Here is an 18166-nt window from a genome sequence, read left to right as displayed (position 1 = left end):
CTATCACATTAGTTTAAAATATAATGACCCAGGGGTGGGAAAAATGAGTGCCTCCCAGAATGCAATATACTACTGGATAGTAATTTTACATTTTCCATTGCTATCATTGAATTCACCTTTCACGTGTTTGTTATTTAACTATTTATATCTGTTGTTTCACAAGATTTTTCTCTCTTGCAGACTAGCTTCTCCTTCTCCCTAATTCTTCAATAATGGCATAACCCTATCTTTCTGACATCACAACCTCATGTCTTGGAAATGATTGCAAAGTTGCATATTGAGCATTATGCCTTCACTGCTATATCAAGAGGAAGCAATACAAGCAATAGGGTTGAAAAGCTTTGTAAAGTAATAAATGTAATTATTAATAATTAAGACCAGAACCATAAAAGTTAGAGATAGAAAAGACTTATTATGTCATCGGTTACCTGAGAATTTATTGAAATATGTGAAAAATACATACCGACTGAAATATACATTTTTGTCCACTACTATTTCAGAAACATTTACACTTACATGGTTAAATTAGGCCAGCGTTTTTTTGTGGCCACGACAGTCTCCAAAGCATGGGCAGAGATTGTGGGGGGACAAAGCAGCGGCTCCTCTCTGCAGCACCCAGCTGTTGCTCCTGAATACCTGTTACCAAGGGCAGCAACATGCACTGCCTTGGTGTTTGTGCTGGCACTGCCAGCAGGGATTGGTGCACTGCACTGTGCAGTCTCTTCAGGGACTCCCGGCAGCACCTCTGGAGACACATGGGCTAGTATGCCCAGTGCTGCAGGCAGCTCTTGTCAATGGAGGTGGCTGCTGCTTTCAGTCACTGTGGTGCTCCTCTAGGCTTCCCTACTACTCCACCTGGCTGGGGCATGGGAAGCCAGGAACATCATAGGTGGCCTATGAGTTCCCAACCCACCATCCCCAGGGCAGGTTCTCCCTGAAGAGAGTTCAGCACAGATGTATTGGGGTCTGTGCATGCAGATGTAGTTGCAGGATCGAAGCCTTTATTTGCTGATGCTGTGCACTTGGGAGACAGTAAGGTTTAAAGGAGCCGGAGGAAAGGGAGTTAGTAATGACTGGTTAAATGAAAAGTTGGTATTACTACACGAGAGAACTGAACTACCAAAAAAGAAAAGGAATGGGAACTTGCAGGAATTGGCATGTTTGATTAGCAGTCAGTCTTAAAGGATCTAAAGCTCTTTCCAGTGGAAGTTAGCAGAGTTAAAGCTGAACTTCAGCATGGTGTGGGTCAGTTTAATACCTGGCCAATAAGTAGTAGAAACTCTTTTTCTCTAGCTAGAAAATAATTCATAGTATTGAGCCAGGGTAGGAAAAGAGGTGATTTTAGGGAATAGCGAGGTTCTTCTGTCTTAAACTCAGAGTTAGGAGAAACTAGTTGGTTCAAACTGCTGATAAGCATTGATGTGAATCTTCATTCTTGCCTTGAACTGATCTCTGAGATTTGAAGTGTCTTAAAAATTTCACATCATCCATGCTGCTCTGAGCATCCTGGGTTTGCCCAAAATGCTGTACTGTGCTATAATACCATCAAACTATACAACATAGCTGAAACCATGAAATACCAGAAATCCTAACGGTTACTTCATGCACAATTTCCTGAAACAAAGGTATTCAGAGTAAGGTTTGGGCAAATTCTGAACCTAGCTGCGAAACATTTTGAGGTTCAGTGTTTATTTAGACAAGAGTAGTGTGAATCTTGGGTTGATTTCGTTTCAGTAGTAGACTTTTTTTTAATCTATTATGATTGGCCAATTGAGTTTCTTTAGGTATGCCACCCACCTACCTCAATGGGTGGGGAAACTTGATGGGGCCGGTGATAAGTCCCAGCAACAAGTGTGGGCAGGGCCGGCTCCAGGGTTTTGGCCGCCCCAAGCGATCTGCGGCAACAATTCGGCGGAAGGTCCTTCGCTCCGAGCGGGAGTGAGGGACCGTTCGCCAAATTGCCGCCGAATAGCTGGACCTGCCGCCCCTCTCTGGAGTGGCCACCCCAAGCACCGGCTTGCCAGGCTGGTGCCTGGAGCTGGCCCTGAGTGTGGGAACACTAGGGATATCAAGTAGCTCCTCCCACATTGGAGTCTCTGGCACCCATTACAAGCTGGGGATGCATCGGTTAGAAGTAACGGAGGAGGAGAAAGACCTCGGGGTCTTGGTAGACCGCAGGATGACTATGACGTGGCAGTGAAAAAAGCCAATGCGGTCTTGGGATGCATTAGGCGAGGTATATCTAGTAGGGATAAGGAGGTGCTGCTTCCGTTGTACAAGGCACTGGTGAGACCAAATTTGGAGTATTGTGTGCAGTTCTGGTCTCCCATGTTTAAAAAAGATGAACTCAAACTGGAACGGGTACAGAGAAGGGCCACTAGGATGATCAGAGGAATTGAAAACCTGTCGTATGAAAGGAGACTCGAGGAGCTCGGGTTGTTTAGCCTGACCAAACGAAGGCTGAGGGGGGATATGATTGCTCTCTTTAAATATATCAGAGGAATAAATACTAGGGAGGGAGAGGAATTATTCCAGCTCAGTACTAATGTGGACACGAGAACGAATGGATATAAACTGGCCGTGGGGAAGTTTAGGCTTGAAATTAGACGAAGGTTTCTGACCGTCAGAGGGGTGAAATATTGGAACAGCCTTCCAAGGGAAATGGTGGGGGCGACGGACCTGTCTGGCTTTAAGATTAAGCTAGATAAGTTTATGGAGGGAATGGTTTAATGGGATAACGCGAGTTTCGTCAAAGGAACAGCGTGACATCGCTGGTAAATAGTATAATGGCCAATGAGAGTCTGGCTGGAGAATCTTGCCTACATGTTCGGGGTTCTACTGATCGCCATATTTGGGGGCGGGAAGGAATTTTCCTCCAGGGTAGATTGGCAAAGGCCCTGGAGCTTTTTCGCCTTCCTCCGCAGCATGGGGCAGGGATCGCTAGCAGGAGGATTCTCTGCTAATTAAAGTCTCTAAGCCACAGGAATTGGGGACTTTAACAGCAGAGTCAAGGGAAAGGGTAGGGACGGCTTTGTGGCCTGCATCATGCAGGAGGTCAGACCAGATGATCATAATGGTCCCTTCTGACCTTAAAGTCTATGAGTCTATGAACTTCCCGCACCAGACCATGTTGTCAAGACGCAAAGGAATTGAACAGCTAAGGATTCCAGAGCCCCTCTCCCTAAGGGGACTCCTACTCCAATAGTGGGCATGCTGGGGGGTAGGGGATTTGCTAGCAGTGTGCAGATAATGAAGCGAGGGATTGCGAATGTTGACACGCAAGGATGGTGGCCCAAGGTCACACCTCCTTGTGACACCCCCCTCAAGAGATACGGAGTGATCTGGAAAAATCAGTGACACATAGGTTGGGCAGAAATGGCTCCGTCAAACAAGGGAATAACGCTTGGGTCACAGGTTTAGTATAAGGTTGATATCCTGCTATGGAATATGGCACAATTAGGGAAGTACACACACACCCCATCTCCAAGTGGCAGCATTCCTACCAAAACTCAGTCTGGAGACATGACAACTAATGCCACTAGAGCTTATATGGGATCCAATCACATATTCAGGAAACATCTGTTGAAAGGGGAAATTGTGGATTTATTTACCTTGTTGTTCAGGGAAAAGCAGACAAAGGAAGGGGCAGAAAAGGACAAAAAAGAGGAGGCCAAACCCCGCAGACCAAAGGTGCCTCAAACTCTTGAGAACTGGTCTGCAACCTTTTTCATTTATGCTAGTATAATTCCCATGAGGAACCCCAAGAGATTATCTCCTTCTTCAAGTGTGAGGACTTAATAGAGAGGGCTTGTGCTACATATGAGTTATGTCTGCTCTGCAGTTAAACACCCATGGCTGGCCCATGTCAGCTGACTCAGGCTCGCTGGGCACAGGCTACAAGGCTGTTTAATTGCAGTGTAGACGTGCTGGATCCCAAGCTCTGGAAGATGTCATTGCTGCTGTAGTTAAGTCCAATCTTAGAAGGAGAAGCCCTCTTGTTTGACAGTCTCTTAGATGGTAATAACTGTCTGATGTTTGGGATTCAATTGGAGCCAGCAGACAGGGCCAGCTCCAGGCACCAGCCCTCCAAGCATGTGCTTGGGGCGGCCCTGGACGGGGGCGGCACTCACCCGGGGAGAGCGGGGCCCCGGCCGGGCTCGCCACCCTCCCCCTGGCGCTCCGGCTGGTCAGGGAGAGTGGGGCCCCGGCTGGGCTCGGCGCCCTCCCCTGCCGCGCTTCCCGCCGAGGGGCGGCAGGGGGCGGTGGGAGGCTTTTTTGCCTGGGGCAGCAAAAAAGCCAGAGCCGGCCCTGCCAGCAGAGGTGGCAATGTCAACTTGGTCCCTGTCTCTCTGCTTCGTTCTGGTCAGGACATCTCTCAGGATTAGGATGGTGAAAGCCTGGGGTCCCATGAAATGATGGGGGTTGGCAGCCAAGATGGTGAAGATCCTTCCAGTAGCCTCTGTCCGTTCTTTCTGTGTGTTCATCTTTTCATTCTTTCATACTTTCCCCACAAAAAACGCTTAAGGACCCAAAAAGGGAGTGACAGGTGGACTAGCCCTCCTCTCAAACTTGGGCTGCCAGGGGCTTTCCCTGAACAAGCGGCGGCCCTAGTTTGAGAACCACTGCACTAGCCCATCCCTTCATTATTTCGTCCACCAATTAGGCCAAATATCCAACATACCAATTTTGGCTCACTAGCTTCCAGCTGCACATCTCCTGTTTTTAACAAGCATAATTTCAACACAGTCCTTGAATCATATCAAGTTGGCCTTTTTTTGTTTAGACTAATTCAGTTACTCAGCTCCCTTTCATATCTTTTCCCGTCAACATTTATTATGGTAGGTTATTATAACATCTTATGTGGGTTTACATACTTTTTACAGTTTGAGCTCACAATTTGGGTGAATGTGTAGGCTTAGTTGTCACAACAAGACACAGAACTGCACAAAACTTGGCAGCTGTGCTGTGGTAGGTGTGTGCTAGAGGCTGTATAGCCATGGTGGGCAACCACCTGACATATACTGGTGTATAGGTTTGCTGGGGTATATGGATACTGGGATGTCTGGGGTAAATGGGTAGGTGCTAGGGTTTGTCTGGGCTCTTGGAATGGTAGGTGCTAGAGGCCTCTGGCATAGGGGGGAGATAATGGAAGGTGTCTGAGAATGCTGGGGTGTCTAGAATGGGTGGGTGCTTTCTGGGGGTAGTTTGGTCCTGAAAGGACTTTGAGGTTGCTATATAGTAGTGTGGGAGAGGGCTGACTGGGGACAGTACTGGCCCTCCCCTTCACCTTCTGGCCTCACCTCTGCTTCTTCCTCTTTGTTCCTCCTTCCTTTTTTAGATCCAGCAAAAGCAGTAGTGAAAGGGGAAGCAGAGAGGTCACCTGGCAACTGCAGGACTGCACCTTACTCCTGCTGTCAGTAATAACAATTATTGTATTCATTTAAATGTCTTGCTCATTGTCTTGTATTTTGTTTGCTTTACTGTGCATTTTTTCTTTAAAAATTAATATGGAATTTTAAAAATAAAGAAGCTGCAGATCGCCTGAGATCCACATAGCTTAGAGGTGAGAAAGAAATTTGCAGGACAGCCCTGAACTTGACGAGACTTTCCTGAATCCAATGAAATCCCATGTGTGCGTGTGCATGTGCGTGTGTGTGTGAGAGAGAGAGAGAGAGAAGAGGAACATTAAAAACCTAACCTTCACTTTAGGGGGTGATTTGGATACAAATTTAAACAACATGGTAGATTTCACTAAACTTAAAGTATACTACACTAATGAGCCATATTTATTTATCTGACTTTCTCTATACACATTATGAAACATGTACTAAACCTCAGTTCTGCATGCAGCACAGGAATACTTGTTTCTTATACAATGAAAATAGATCAGATTCAATATACATCACAATAAAAGAATCCTTTTTTAAAAATCCTCTTTTGGTAATTTTGCCTTAGCATTTTTTTTGTATATTATATGGGCCAAAATTTCTGAAGTCCCATTTCATTTCTTTTTGAAGTCAGGTTTAAGAATATGGCAACACTTTTCCTGCTGGGCTCTTCTACTCTTCATGACATCATCACCTTCAGCTTGTACATAATGCAGCTGTTTAATTGGTACAGTAGGTGGTCTGTATAGCAGCTCTGTTTCTTCAAGAACTTCTTTGGCTTTTTGTGTCATTTATCCCTCTTAAAATCATAATGTTTACTTTGGATCATTTTGCTGGAACTGTTTCTTGGTGCCTGATTGATTTGATGAAAAGATGGACAGACTGCCAGTGCCACTCAGCCGAGCTTATTAGCAGAACTTTTTCCTCTGAGGTTGGCAGACAGCACTAATTCTAAGCTTCAGTCCAGAAAGTTTCCCTTCTGACTAAAGTACTTCAGTGACACATCGCCTGCTCAATGGATTCCTATTGACAGCATCAGAATTGGACTACTCCATACCCAGGCAGTAGAAGATGCAGTCCAATGAGATGTGAAAAGAATGGGAGGACAGTGGAAGAGGGCAGGGGAAATAATGTTCTCTAGTCACAGATCAAACACATTGTTTTTCACTCATAATCAGGAATAGATTTATCAGATACTAAGATGGGGAATTCACAGTGACATCCCTAACATAGCTGGAACTCCAACTCAATTTATTTATCATTTGCTTAGTGACAATTATGCTTGACTTGAACTTTAAGCACATAGTAGGGAGGCTGCCAATGTAGGACCATAAGGTTACAAGGTGCTGGGTCCTCTCAACTCCAGTTGATTTTAGTAGGAGTTGAGAGCACTCAGTACCTTGCATGATTAGGCTCAGGGACTATTAAAGATTTCAAATATTTCCCACAAATTGAAAAGTCATAAATATGAAGCTTTAATTCTCACTAATGTTATGGAGTGTGAATCCTGAAACATTTGTTTTTATCTGTGGAATATCTCAGGCCCCGCATGATTTTTCTCTGTAGCATGGACTATGTATTCTTAGGCATATCGCCTCAATTTCCCAAAGCCTTCCCTACGCCTGTTATTACAGGCTGTGAGAAGTATATTCCTGAGAGTTGTCACATTAAAATAAGATAGTTAATAGTAGTGATAGAACCTGATGCATTTAGGCCTCAAATTCATCCAGTGAATACAAATCCCATTGCTTTTTTCCTAAACAATTCCCTTCACCCACATTTCATCAGCAGTACTGGACTTGATTCAGTAGAAAAAGGGCTCAGAGGTACAAGACTAGGTTCATCATGCCCCACAGATATCTTCACTGAACAACTATTCTTTATAAAAACACTCAGAGGCTATTATTTCATTTTTTTTACTCCATTATATTAAAGTTGACTTGACATCCTCACTCAAAATCCCTTTATTGACCTCCTTGCATTTACCACATCCAGTTCAAGGTCTTTGTCCTCATTTCAATGGTTCTGTACAACCTGGCCTCACTTCCCTCTGTCTTGCTTATCTCTGCTCCCCTGCTTGCGCACATCACTCTGCCCAAACAACCTGCTTCTCTGCAACCATCATGACCTTTTCCCTCTCCGACCTCAATGCCTTCTTCCACAGAGTCTTCCGCGTTTGGGACCACTTCCTCAACCCTGTCCACCATGCCTCAATCATCTCTTCCTTTAAATCTCTTCTGTAAAATATACTTCTATCAAGTCTACAAAACTCAGTCCTTCCCAATGGGAAGTTTTTACAAACCAGACCTCTGACTTCCTTTCCCCATCAATAACAAAAATCCCAACTAAAATGTTGGCACTAACAAGATGAGCGTCAATATTTCTGAATGTGTTTGAACAGTGGAATGTTCAGATCCAGGGCTTTGGTTCAAACCCAACCCTAATTACAGTCGAAGACAAACCACTATGGAAGACTAAAACAATTATATAAAATGAGACTCCAGAATGCATCATCATCTTCTTGGCAATAATGTTATGAAACAAAAGGGGACACTTTTACTCTTTAGCCACCCATGTGTCAATATCTGAGAAATTCCATTATGCCTTTCAGCCATAACAAGTGCTAATTTGTGACACAACTAGCCTTTTACCCAATATCAGAGAGTATTTTTCAGAGATTAAATTCCAGTCTATTTAAATGCCAGGGTAGGATCAACAGATATGTATCAAGTAGACAGTCTCTCCCTTGTCAGCTTTTTATAATTTTTTTAGGTAAATCTGTTCCAAAAACAGGACTCCAGATAAGTCTCCAGAAATAGAATAATTTCTTTGCTTCAAATTTAAAATCTTTTCCTACCAGTAAAGTGGAAAAACCCCCAGAAATCATGGACAGTTATATAATTTCAAAATCATCAACAATTTTCTGTTTTTTTTTCCCCAGAGTCTCCTTTTCTGAGTTTAAACACCAAAGAGGGAAATAAAATATTAGGGTGGTTCAAGGTGATGAAAATAGAAGTAATGGGATGAACATGAACCAAAGAAAGTTAAGGCTAAATAGCAGGGGGGAAAGTCCTAAAAATGAGCTCTAGTAGACTTTGTAATCATCTCCCACAGTAAGTGATAGAAATCCTTTTGTTTAAATAATTTCAAATGAGACATGGCACAGCCATTGAGAATATGCAATTGGAAAAAAGCCTGCATTATGGCAGGGGATGGATTAGGGTTAGGGATAGGTGATGCCAAACAGTCACAAAATATTTTTAAAACCCTCCCTGTCTTGGTTATTTCAAGTCAATTGATTAATCCGGCCCTTAATGGAGTATATAAGAAAGTGGATATAAAAGGTAACACACATTTCTAAAGCCAGTCCTCTTTATAAGCCTATTTTTACTTTGTTTCCCAATTTCAATATTGTTAGCTCTATCAGCAATATTAGTTAGTGAGTAAATCATCAGTTTCAATGGTACAAAAACATAGAAGAAGATAAAGTCCAAGTTTCAAGGAGCTTACATGTTGATAGACTGAATACGTAAACTTATTCCTCCTTTTGCCTTTTCATATCCTGCTTGAGAGCTTAATTGAGATTCTAATTTGATAGGACACTGAACTAGAAGTCAGGAGACCTGGATTCTATTCTTGGCTATGCATTGACCTGATGTATGAGCATAGGAAAGTCACTTCCCCTCTCTGTTTGCCTCTTAAAAAAAACAACATCCTGACATTTTAAGGCATCTAAACCTCTGCACTTCACATTTCTCCTTTCTGGTCCAGCATGCAGTGAGTTGTAATCACAGCTTTCTTTAGCCTGATCAAAAGAAAGAAAGAAAGAAAGAAAGAAAGAAAGAAAGAAAGAAAGAAAGAAAGAAAGAAAGAAAGAAAGAAAGAAAGAAAGAGAAACAAAGGATTGCTTGTGTTGATACAATCCTTAGGTTACAAAATATCTGTATAGCAAGATGGTAAGTTTCCCCATTCCTTCTTGCTGCCTGGGTCAAAGCTTGACAACTTTATGTCCCTCCTTCCTTCCTGGAGTTGAAGGAAGCATCCCTAAAGTTATTATTTATTATTAATTATTATTATTATTATTATTATTAATTGATATTTGTATTTCGGTAGCAATATACCAATAATGACATCCTAAATGCCTCAACCAGGGCCAAGGCCCCATTATGCTAGGCACAATGATAGCCCCTGCCCAGAAGAGATTAAAGCTAAAGACAAGATAAACAAACAGATACAGACAGTACAATTTCTCTCCACTTTCCACTCCCGTAACAAGCAGCTCCCTCTCCTATCTCCACCCGCCAGTCAATTTCCTTCACAGCCCTTATTCCCACCAAGTGCCTTCCTTCCACCTTACCCCCTCCAACATGAAAACATGCAGCCACATTATAGTTGTAAGAATTGGGTGGGGGGATGGGGGAAATGCCAAAATTGTCTGGTGATGTGTTCTCAGCCATTTCCACCCTCCCAGGGATTGTGGAGGGAGGATACCTTATTGCTGCTTCCTGAGGGGAAAAGGCAGGGGACTTACATAGTCTTTCCTTGCCGCACCATCCCACCTTGTGTTTGGCAGCAGCCTGGCTCCTCACCATGTCCATCCCTCATGGAAGGGGGCCTCTCATAAAATGCATTCTGTTTCACAGCTGTGAGGAAGTCAAGCTTTTGGCACAGAACTTTGTGTATCTTTGGACCAGAAATATCCAGGTGACACCCAAGTTTCTCTGTCAGCTTTTCTTTTTCCAGTAAGTTTGCATCTATGACTCCATTGTCTAGAAATTTCCTTAGTGCTGTATGGAACTATTTATTCTCCACCAAATATGTGGATTAGATTACATCCCATATTGCAGGTGTGCTAGTTATCTTATCTTGGTTTCCTGACTGCAACAAAATTTCTTCAAAGTCAGACTTCTTAATCTTTCAGTATAATTGGTTCATCTTGTGACTTGAAGAAAATCTATGGAAACAAAGTGTGTGGACTCCTGAAAATCCTTGAACCCAGCTGGTTCTGCCAAGACTCTGAAGGAGGCCCTGTGAGGCTTAGGAACGCCAGACTCCACAAAAATCTGGATTTTGTTTGTGCAGGTATGTGTGGTAGAGGACTTATAAGATATGCATAAAAGTTCTGAAGAACACCTTGACAATGCATGCCCCAGCTTCTTAACTCCAGAGTCTATGTGTGTTTCAGAAAGTCCAGCAGGACCCAGGATGGTTACATAGAGTCACTTTTTCAGTGCCAGACTCCTTTTTTGCAGGGGTAATTTGGCACCAACTGTAAAATGGGCCCATACTTTTGCACCCACAATTTATTATAGGTATCACACACATCACCTGCTCTATACAAATGATCAGTAATAATAATCATCAGAGAGATGTGCCTGGGTTGAAAATTGTGTATATGTCACATGTTGACACATTGGGATGTCAAGCTCCAAGGTTACAGCTTGATCCATTTAGAGAGATAGGGGAGGGTAACCATAAAAATCAGGCTGAATCTGAGTTTGGAGCTATTGGGGGAAAGTAGTAGTGAGATCGCAGGCCAAACTTTCTTCCACCACAGCCAACACAGTGTAATTATTGCATATGTTGCATAGCTCTGTCTGCACACTCTACACACTTAGTGGTATCCCCTTTCTCTTCATAGAGCCTATCTAACTGCCACAAATTGAGGTATTAATCATTGAAGAAGGGACCTCTGATGCTATTAAGCAGAGCAGTGGCCACCTTTCCATGCTTTATTCCGTGGCAAGTTATTGAAAGCAGAATATCAGAGGAGCCAACTGCAGCATTCATTAACAGCGGAAGGCCAGAGAAGCAAGGAGCTGACAAAACCCTCCTTTTCCAGAAACCAACTCAGCTGCCTGCAGTGAGCAGGCAATGCCTTCCAATGACCTGCCACAGCAGCAGGTCTCTGTAGCAGAGCCCATGGAATTTCAAAAGTTTGAAAATACACCCGTTCCCTGGTTTGTTTCCAATGAGATGATCATATAAAATAAAACATACCAAGAAAAGCAGGAAAACGAGAACTGCTCTTATAAAAGCTTCCTCCCATGTCTGCACTTATGTAATTCGTGTGTGTGTGTGTGTGTGTGTGTGTGGTTTTTCCATCTAATTTAAGAATATGCAGTAAAAATGAAAGGCTAACACCTGGAATCTGATGCATTGAACAGAAGCCCTGTAGGGGAGTGTGCCAGGCATCTTAGGTAGCTCTGATCATGGTTGATGATCTCTGCATACAATTAGGCTCTAAGTTTTAGCAAAGACTGAGCCTTGGAATGAACTTTGAGCAAGATTGCTATGGTTTGGTTTGTTTTTTAATACAGTAGTTCCGCTAGTCCACATATAGTATGTTACATGACACCATGGGATAGATTGCTGCCTGGCTTTCCAATAGCTCCAGCAAAATAATGCTAACATTGATATCTTCTATTCTATATTGCACAACAAAGGATGAATGGCCTTCAGAGCTGTAGCCCATGACAGCCTATTAGCCATGTATTGCAGATGGACTAATGAATGGTGTACTGAGTTTTTGCACCGAACTTTTGAATAAAATGAAATGTCAGAGGCTGTATTTTTGCTGATTGAGATTGTGCAGTGAGGATTTTTTTGGCTTTTGATTTCATTTTTTTAAATCCTTTGTGAATGGAACTGAGCTGGGGTGGTCAGAATCATAATCAAATACCAAAAAGAAAGCAAATGTTAATGATGCAGGACAAAGGATGGGCTAGTGAGAAACTGTGAAGGGAGTTTGTCTACAAAAGTTTGCTGAGGAAAATGGTAGGTAGATACAAAACAGCACTATGTCAAAGTGATGACCATTTTTGTTAATACTCTTAAAAAAAAAAACAGGTTCAGTTTAGCACCTTCACTCATAAGCTACATGACTATCATAAAAACAAGGGAATGCTTTAGCTCCTCCATCCAATTTAGAATAATTTCAGCTTTTAATGTAGAAAATTTATTACCAGGAAAGGAAATAAAGCAAAAATATAGATAAAATGATTTTATATGGAATATTGTTAAGTCAATGGCACAGGAGGGGAGATTATTGCTGGAAATTTCGCTAAATTAACTATTACTACTGGAGGTAGATGAATAATAGTCACCAAATAATTTGACAGATTTTCCTATATTTGTCAATTTATTCTGCATAATTTCCCCCACTATTCACCCATCTTTATTGTAACATGAAATATAGTAAATGTAATGTACTCCCCCCACCACCTGCTTTAGCAAAATAAGATAAAAACGAGAGTATTTTTCTTAGTGATAATCACAGATAATGTAGGATGTATGCAGGCAGATTTTTTTTTAAAGTAGTCTCTAATTTGGGGATGTCTCTAATTCAGGGTGTCCCAAAATTAGAGACTGATTTTGAAAGGCTGGGCCATACAAATTGTATTGGGTACAGTCCTGCTCTTATTGAAGTTAATAGGAGCTTTGCCATTAACTTCACTGGGAGAGGAACAGAGTCCAACATGTTGTCCTTTTGACCTAACGTTACATGAGGCCTCTGTGGTTGGCTGACTAACCCAATATGAGATTAAGGAAACCTAGAGGTGCTCAAAGAAGATCACTTTTGAGACTGAGTATCCATCAGCAATCATTTCATGAGGATTGAATTCATTTCTAGGGGGGGAAAGATAGGGGAAATAAACCTTTCATATTACCCCAGTGTGAAAGGGCACACCTAACATTCCATCATTGCTTACACGCACACATACAGCTCTTACTTGAGAACACCAGCATGTACTTTATTTGCAGTGTCTCAGTCCCTCCACAAATACATATCACTGCATCCACACCATTGCACTGTTTTCCAGCTTTCTTGTCCCTTTTCCTGGGGGGAAGAAAGTGAGTTGAGGAGTCTCTGCTCACAGACCCACCCCTTGTCAGACACTCTTAGCCCCTCTTTTTTCTCTCCCCGCTCCTACCTGTGTTCTTTTTAACCACTTGTCCATTAATGCACTAATTAGCTCATTAACTTCCTAAGCCAGGCACATCCCGTGACCAATTAGGCCTTCTCTGAGGGAACCTAATGGTTGCTAATAGTGACCAGAGTGCTGGCTCAAGCTCCATCTCTCAGTACTCTGTCACACCCAGTGAGAGGTCTTGTGGCTCTTTGCTTTGAAAGGATGGCCTTGTAATAAAGACACTGGCCTGGAGTTCAGGAAGCTTTTTTCAATTCCTGTCAACCACTGATTTGCTCTGTAACTTGGGGCAAGTGATTGAGTCTTGCTCTGCTGCAGTTCCCAGGTGTAAACTGGGGATAATAGCACTTTCCTATAGTGAGAATAAATACCTGAGTGACTGTAAGGTTTTCACATCCTACACTGATGGGGCATATATAAGGGTAGGTCTACACTTACCTCCAGGTCCGGCGGTAAGCAATCGATCTTCTGGGATCGATTTATCGCGTCTTGTCTAGATGCGATAAATCGATCCCGGATCGATCCCGGAAGTGCTCGACGTCGACGCCGGTACTCCAGCTCGGCGAGAGGAGTACGCGGCATCGACGGGGGAGCCTGCCTGCCTCGTCTGGACCCGCGGTAAGTTCGAACTAAGGTACTTCGAATTCAGCTACGTTATTAACGTAGCTGAATTTGCGTACCTTAGTTCGAAGTGGGGGGTTAGTGTGGACCAGGCCTACGGGTCTAGATAGAATAGAGAACTTTAGTCCTCTTGGCTGTAAGTGAGAATGACCTTGTTTCCTCCCATTTAATTAACAATTTTGGTATCATGTATATTTTAAGTGACAGGCATCACTTTCAATGGGAGAGAGGATATCAGATGACTTGCCTGAGAGAATAAGGATTGTTTTTACACTTGAGTGTTTTAATATTCTTGAAGCAATCCAGAAAAGTATAAATAACATCTGTAAATGAAGTCAAGAAATTTGACTATGTTGAATAAATAATGGGTTGTGGCCTGTGTAAATAACAATCCTGTTAGAGTATCCTCCATTTATAATAGATGAAACTTCCTAGCAAGGTAGGTGTGAACTCTGTTGTGATATATTGATGATAAATATTGAATAGAGATTAAGTGTTGTTTTGATTTTTCTCATTTTTCCACACTAAAAATCATTCTCTTCTATAGTTATAAGTCCTTTTCTTTTTAGTGTTTCCTTCAGGCTCTTTGCTTACCTGCCCATCTCAAAGCTAGTTGTTATCAAAATAAATCATGTGTTGTTTTCCCCTTTGCCTAATCATTTTATAAGAAGCTAGATACCTAGCTCTTTAAACACATGAATAAATGATTAGTGAGTTCTAGAATGTTACATGAAAGCATTCTGAGTCTGTTGTTTTCCTTTCTAAGAATTATTCTTTATTAATGATAGGAAGATTCTTCTCCACCCTCTCCATCTTGATTGATGTTTGATGCCTCCTTAAAGACTGCAATAGCAAAGACACTGGACAGACAATTGTGTTCACTACACAGTTAGGAGATGGGCTCAGTGAGCTCCCTGGCCTACAACTGAAATGGAAGCCCTCTTAAGACAGATGATGTTATGAATAACAGTCCTCAGTTCAGGAAAATATTTCACTTTGTTTTCTCCAAAGATTTGAAAAAGACATTTGGTCAAAATATCCATGTCAGGAACTGATGTGACTGCTGGTTTCTGCCTCCCACACAAGCCATCTTAATTTTTCTTTATGTCAGTATGATTTAAAGAGCGGAAATTGACTCACAAAGGGAGTTCTCAGAATGTATCTATTAGAAGTTACTCAGTGAGTACATAATCTAAATGACTATAAACAATTTCCAAGACACACTGTTACAGCCATTGCTAAGATTTAAAGTGTGATTTGCAGTGTGTGAATCTCCAGTATCCTATTCTGACACGGATAGGTTCAGCAAAGATGAAGATAGTTGAAGAATACGCCACAGATGTTGGAAAGGGACTAATGTGTTTATAAAGAGAAGATAATCTTTTTTGTTTATGGATGCTACAGGGATATATACAAGTAGATAGATAGATTGGTTGGTTGGTTGGCTGAAAAGTGTACTGTAGCTTAAGCTGTAAATATTTCTAAAGACTTAGTTCTTCTTCACCTAAATGGAGTTACCCATCATGCAGTAGGCTATTATTACAAGGTCAAAGTATGTCACAGCAGATTTTGATAAAATCTAATAAAGGCTTTGTTATGTGTTTCTAATTAGAGATGGGTGGGAATTTTTCAACAAAACTTTGGGTTTGTTTTGGTTTTTTGTGGGGGTCAGAGGGCAGAAAATGCCAATTTGTCAAAACCAAAACTTTTTTGTAGGGAAGGGTCAGTTTAGACAAATTTCCTGTCTTGAAAATTGTTTAAAGACACTTTTTGAAATTGGTTCAAAATGACTTTTTGTTGTGAAATGTAAGTTAATTAATAGTTAAAAAAACACATGTAAACATAAGGTCAAAATTGAAATGAAACATTTCACAATTATCTAAATGAAATGTGTGAGTGACCCAAACCTGTCTTTTCTTTCTTTCCTCACCTTCCTTCCCCACCCCTGTCTTTTTATTTGTGAAAATCTTTGAGATTTTTAACTTTTTGTCCTGATTGCAGAGAGGAATATTTTTCAAAATCTTGACTTTTGGGGGGGGGGGGGGGGGGGTGTTAGGGGAAGGAAAACCACTTTCCACCCAGATTATTTGTGATTGCAACACACTGATGTAGCAAATATGAGTACTAGTTCCTGATACATTATACAGTACCCACCCCACTTCACTTAATAAAATAGCAGGCGCTGGTTGGATAGGCAGAGAGAAGCATCCTTGGAGAACAGGGCAGCTACAGAGAACATACAGCTATGGTAGATAAGAACTTCTCTCCTTTTTCTCACTGAAGAAGAAAAGGCATTACAGAAGCCCCATGACAACTAAAAAGTATTGCCTGGGTACTGCTCCACAATATACCATGTACCAACATGGATGGTTTGATTTTATACAGTAAAGCAGAAACTTCTGGATTTTATGAGCCAGATTCTGATCTTAGTTGCGCTGATATGGTCATCGTCTGAGTCCATTGAAATCATTGGAGTTCCTTGGGATTTCATGGGACTTATTCAGACAGAATCTGGCCCATAAGGTGTGGGGTTTTCTGGGTTTACATAATTTCTATATGGATGCATTGCAGCATGTAGTTCTTCCTTAGCTATGGAGGATATAAATCCAAAAATTATGAGACTGAAGGAGAAAAAAGGACAGTTAAGAAAAATGGCAGTCATGTAATAAACCAGCACACATTTAAGCAACTTTTTGGGGGAGGGAGAGACTTTACAAGAATGTATTCCTAACTGTGTCTCCATCTGCTGTAAGTTTCACAGCTTTTATTTATTTAATTCAAACTGCCAACCCACCCAATTTCAAGGGAAAAGCTGTACAACTGTTTAGTTTTACACCTCATTTAAGCTAGCCTGTGTCATCACCCACAATGGGGGTTTGGCTGTGTAGTATCAATCACAGCCTTGAAAAGGGGGACAGAGGGGAAGTTAGGAACTGCATTTCTTCTGGAACGGTTTGGTGAGGGATTGTAGAGAAGTGGGTGGGTCAGCTTTTGTGGCCCTCATCATGCGGGAGGTCAGACTAGATGATCATAATGGTCCCTTCTGACCTTAGAGTCTATGAGAAGGGTACACACACATTAGTCCATCTTACTAGGATAATCCAGCCTGCTCTGCACTGTGTATGCCAGTCATTCTGTAGGCCAGTGAAAGGAGGACAGGACAGGAGTGGACCATGGTCCTGCCTCCTCTCTTCCCCTCCACCTTTTGAGGTGCTATATGACCCTTAGCTTCCCATGCTCCCCGGTGGGTAGCGGCTACAGCATTGTCCCTGATTGTTGAGCAGGCTGCTTAGCAGCATTGAAGATTCCCTTTCTTTTGGTTTTCAGCATACCCACTCAAGGGCCAGGGATAATATGGCCCCAGGTAGTGGGACTCAAGTATCCCATTCTTTGAGCTCATCTTATTTAATTAGCAGGGGGAGGATTTTTCACCAAAGCAAAAAATCCTATTCCAAACAGGCTTACAGTAACAATATTTGTCATTTGAGCCACAAATTTTTGAAGAAATTAGATTTTTTTTCCATAGGGAAAAAAAGGTAAAACATTATAGGAGTTAAGAATATTTAGCAGCTGGAAGGGAGAAAGATGCCACAAGCAGCAGCCAGTTGAAGAATGGTCGTATTAGGATGCAGCTGTTTGGCTCTGCCAAATTTAAAGGAACAGCTAAAGAAAGGCATGCTGGGGGGAAAAGTTCTTGTAAGAGAGAAACTTTGCACTAAGTAGGCTTAGCAGAGACCATGCAAATGCAAAGGACAGTGTTCCTGAGAAGTGGTTGTTTCTGCCTGTTGCATATCACCACTTTAATACAGGGAAATTATAGCATTCATCTCTCCCATTCTTATGTATCACGTTCTAGTTGTCCCTTTCTTTTTCTTGGGTCGCTTTCCCTGAAATGCTTCTGGCTTCATGCAGAGAACAGGTGCAACTACAGGGTTTCAATCTATGGATAAGAAGATGGTTTAGGAGGGAGGGATGCAAATTTATGAGGCACTGGGGCAGGGGTGAAAGGAGAAATAGGTACTTCCAGTACGGGGCTGGGTTGGGGCTGGCTCTGGCCCCCGGAAGGAGTGGGGCCTCGGGCGGGGATGGGGGAGGTCAGAGCCAGCCCTGGCCTGCCCTGTACCCTCCCCTGCCCAGATAGCAGCGGCAGCTGGGGGCTCTGGCAGCAATTTAAAGGGCCCAGGGCTCAGGGCTTTGGCAGCAGGGCTCAGGGGGCTATTTAAAGGG

Source organism: Trachemys scripta, chromosome 3 (assembly GCF_013100865.1).
Source record: "Trachemys scripta elegans isolate TJP31775 chromosome 3, CAS_Tse_1.0, whole genome shotgun sequence".
Classification (NCBI taxonomy): domain Eukaryota; kingdom Metazoa; phylum Chordata; order Testudines; family Emydidae; genus Trachemys; species Trachemys scripta.
This window is presented reverse-complemented; position numbering follows the sequence as displayed.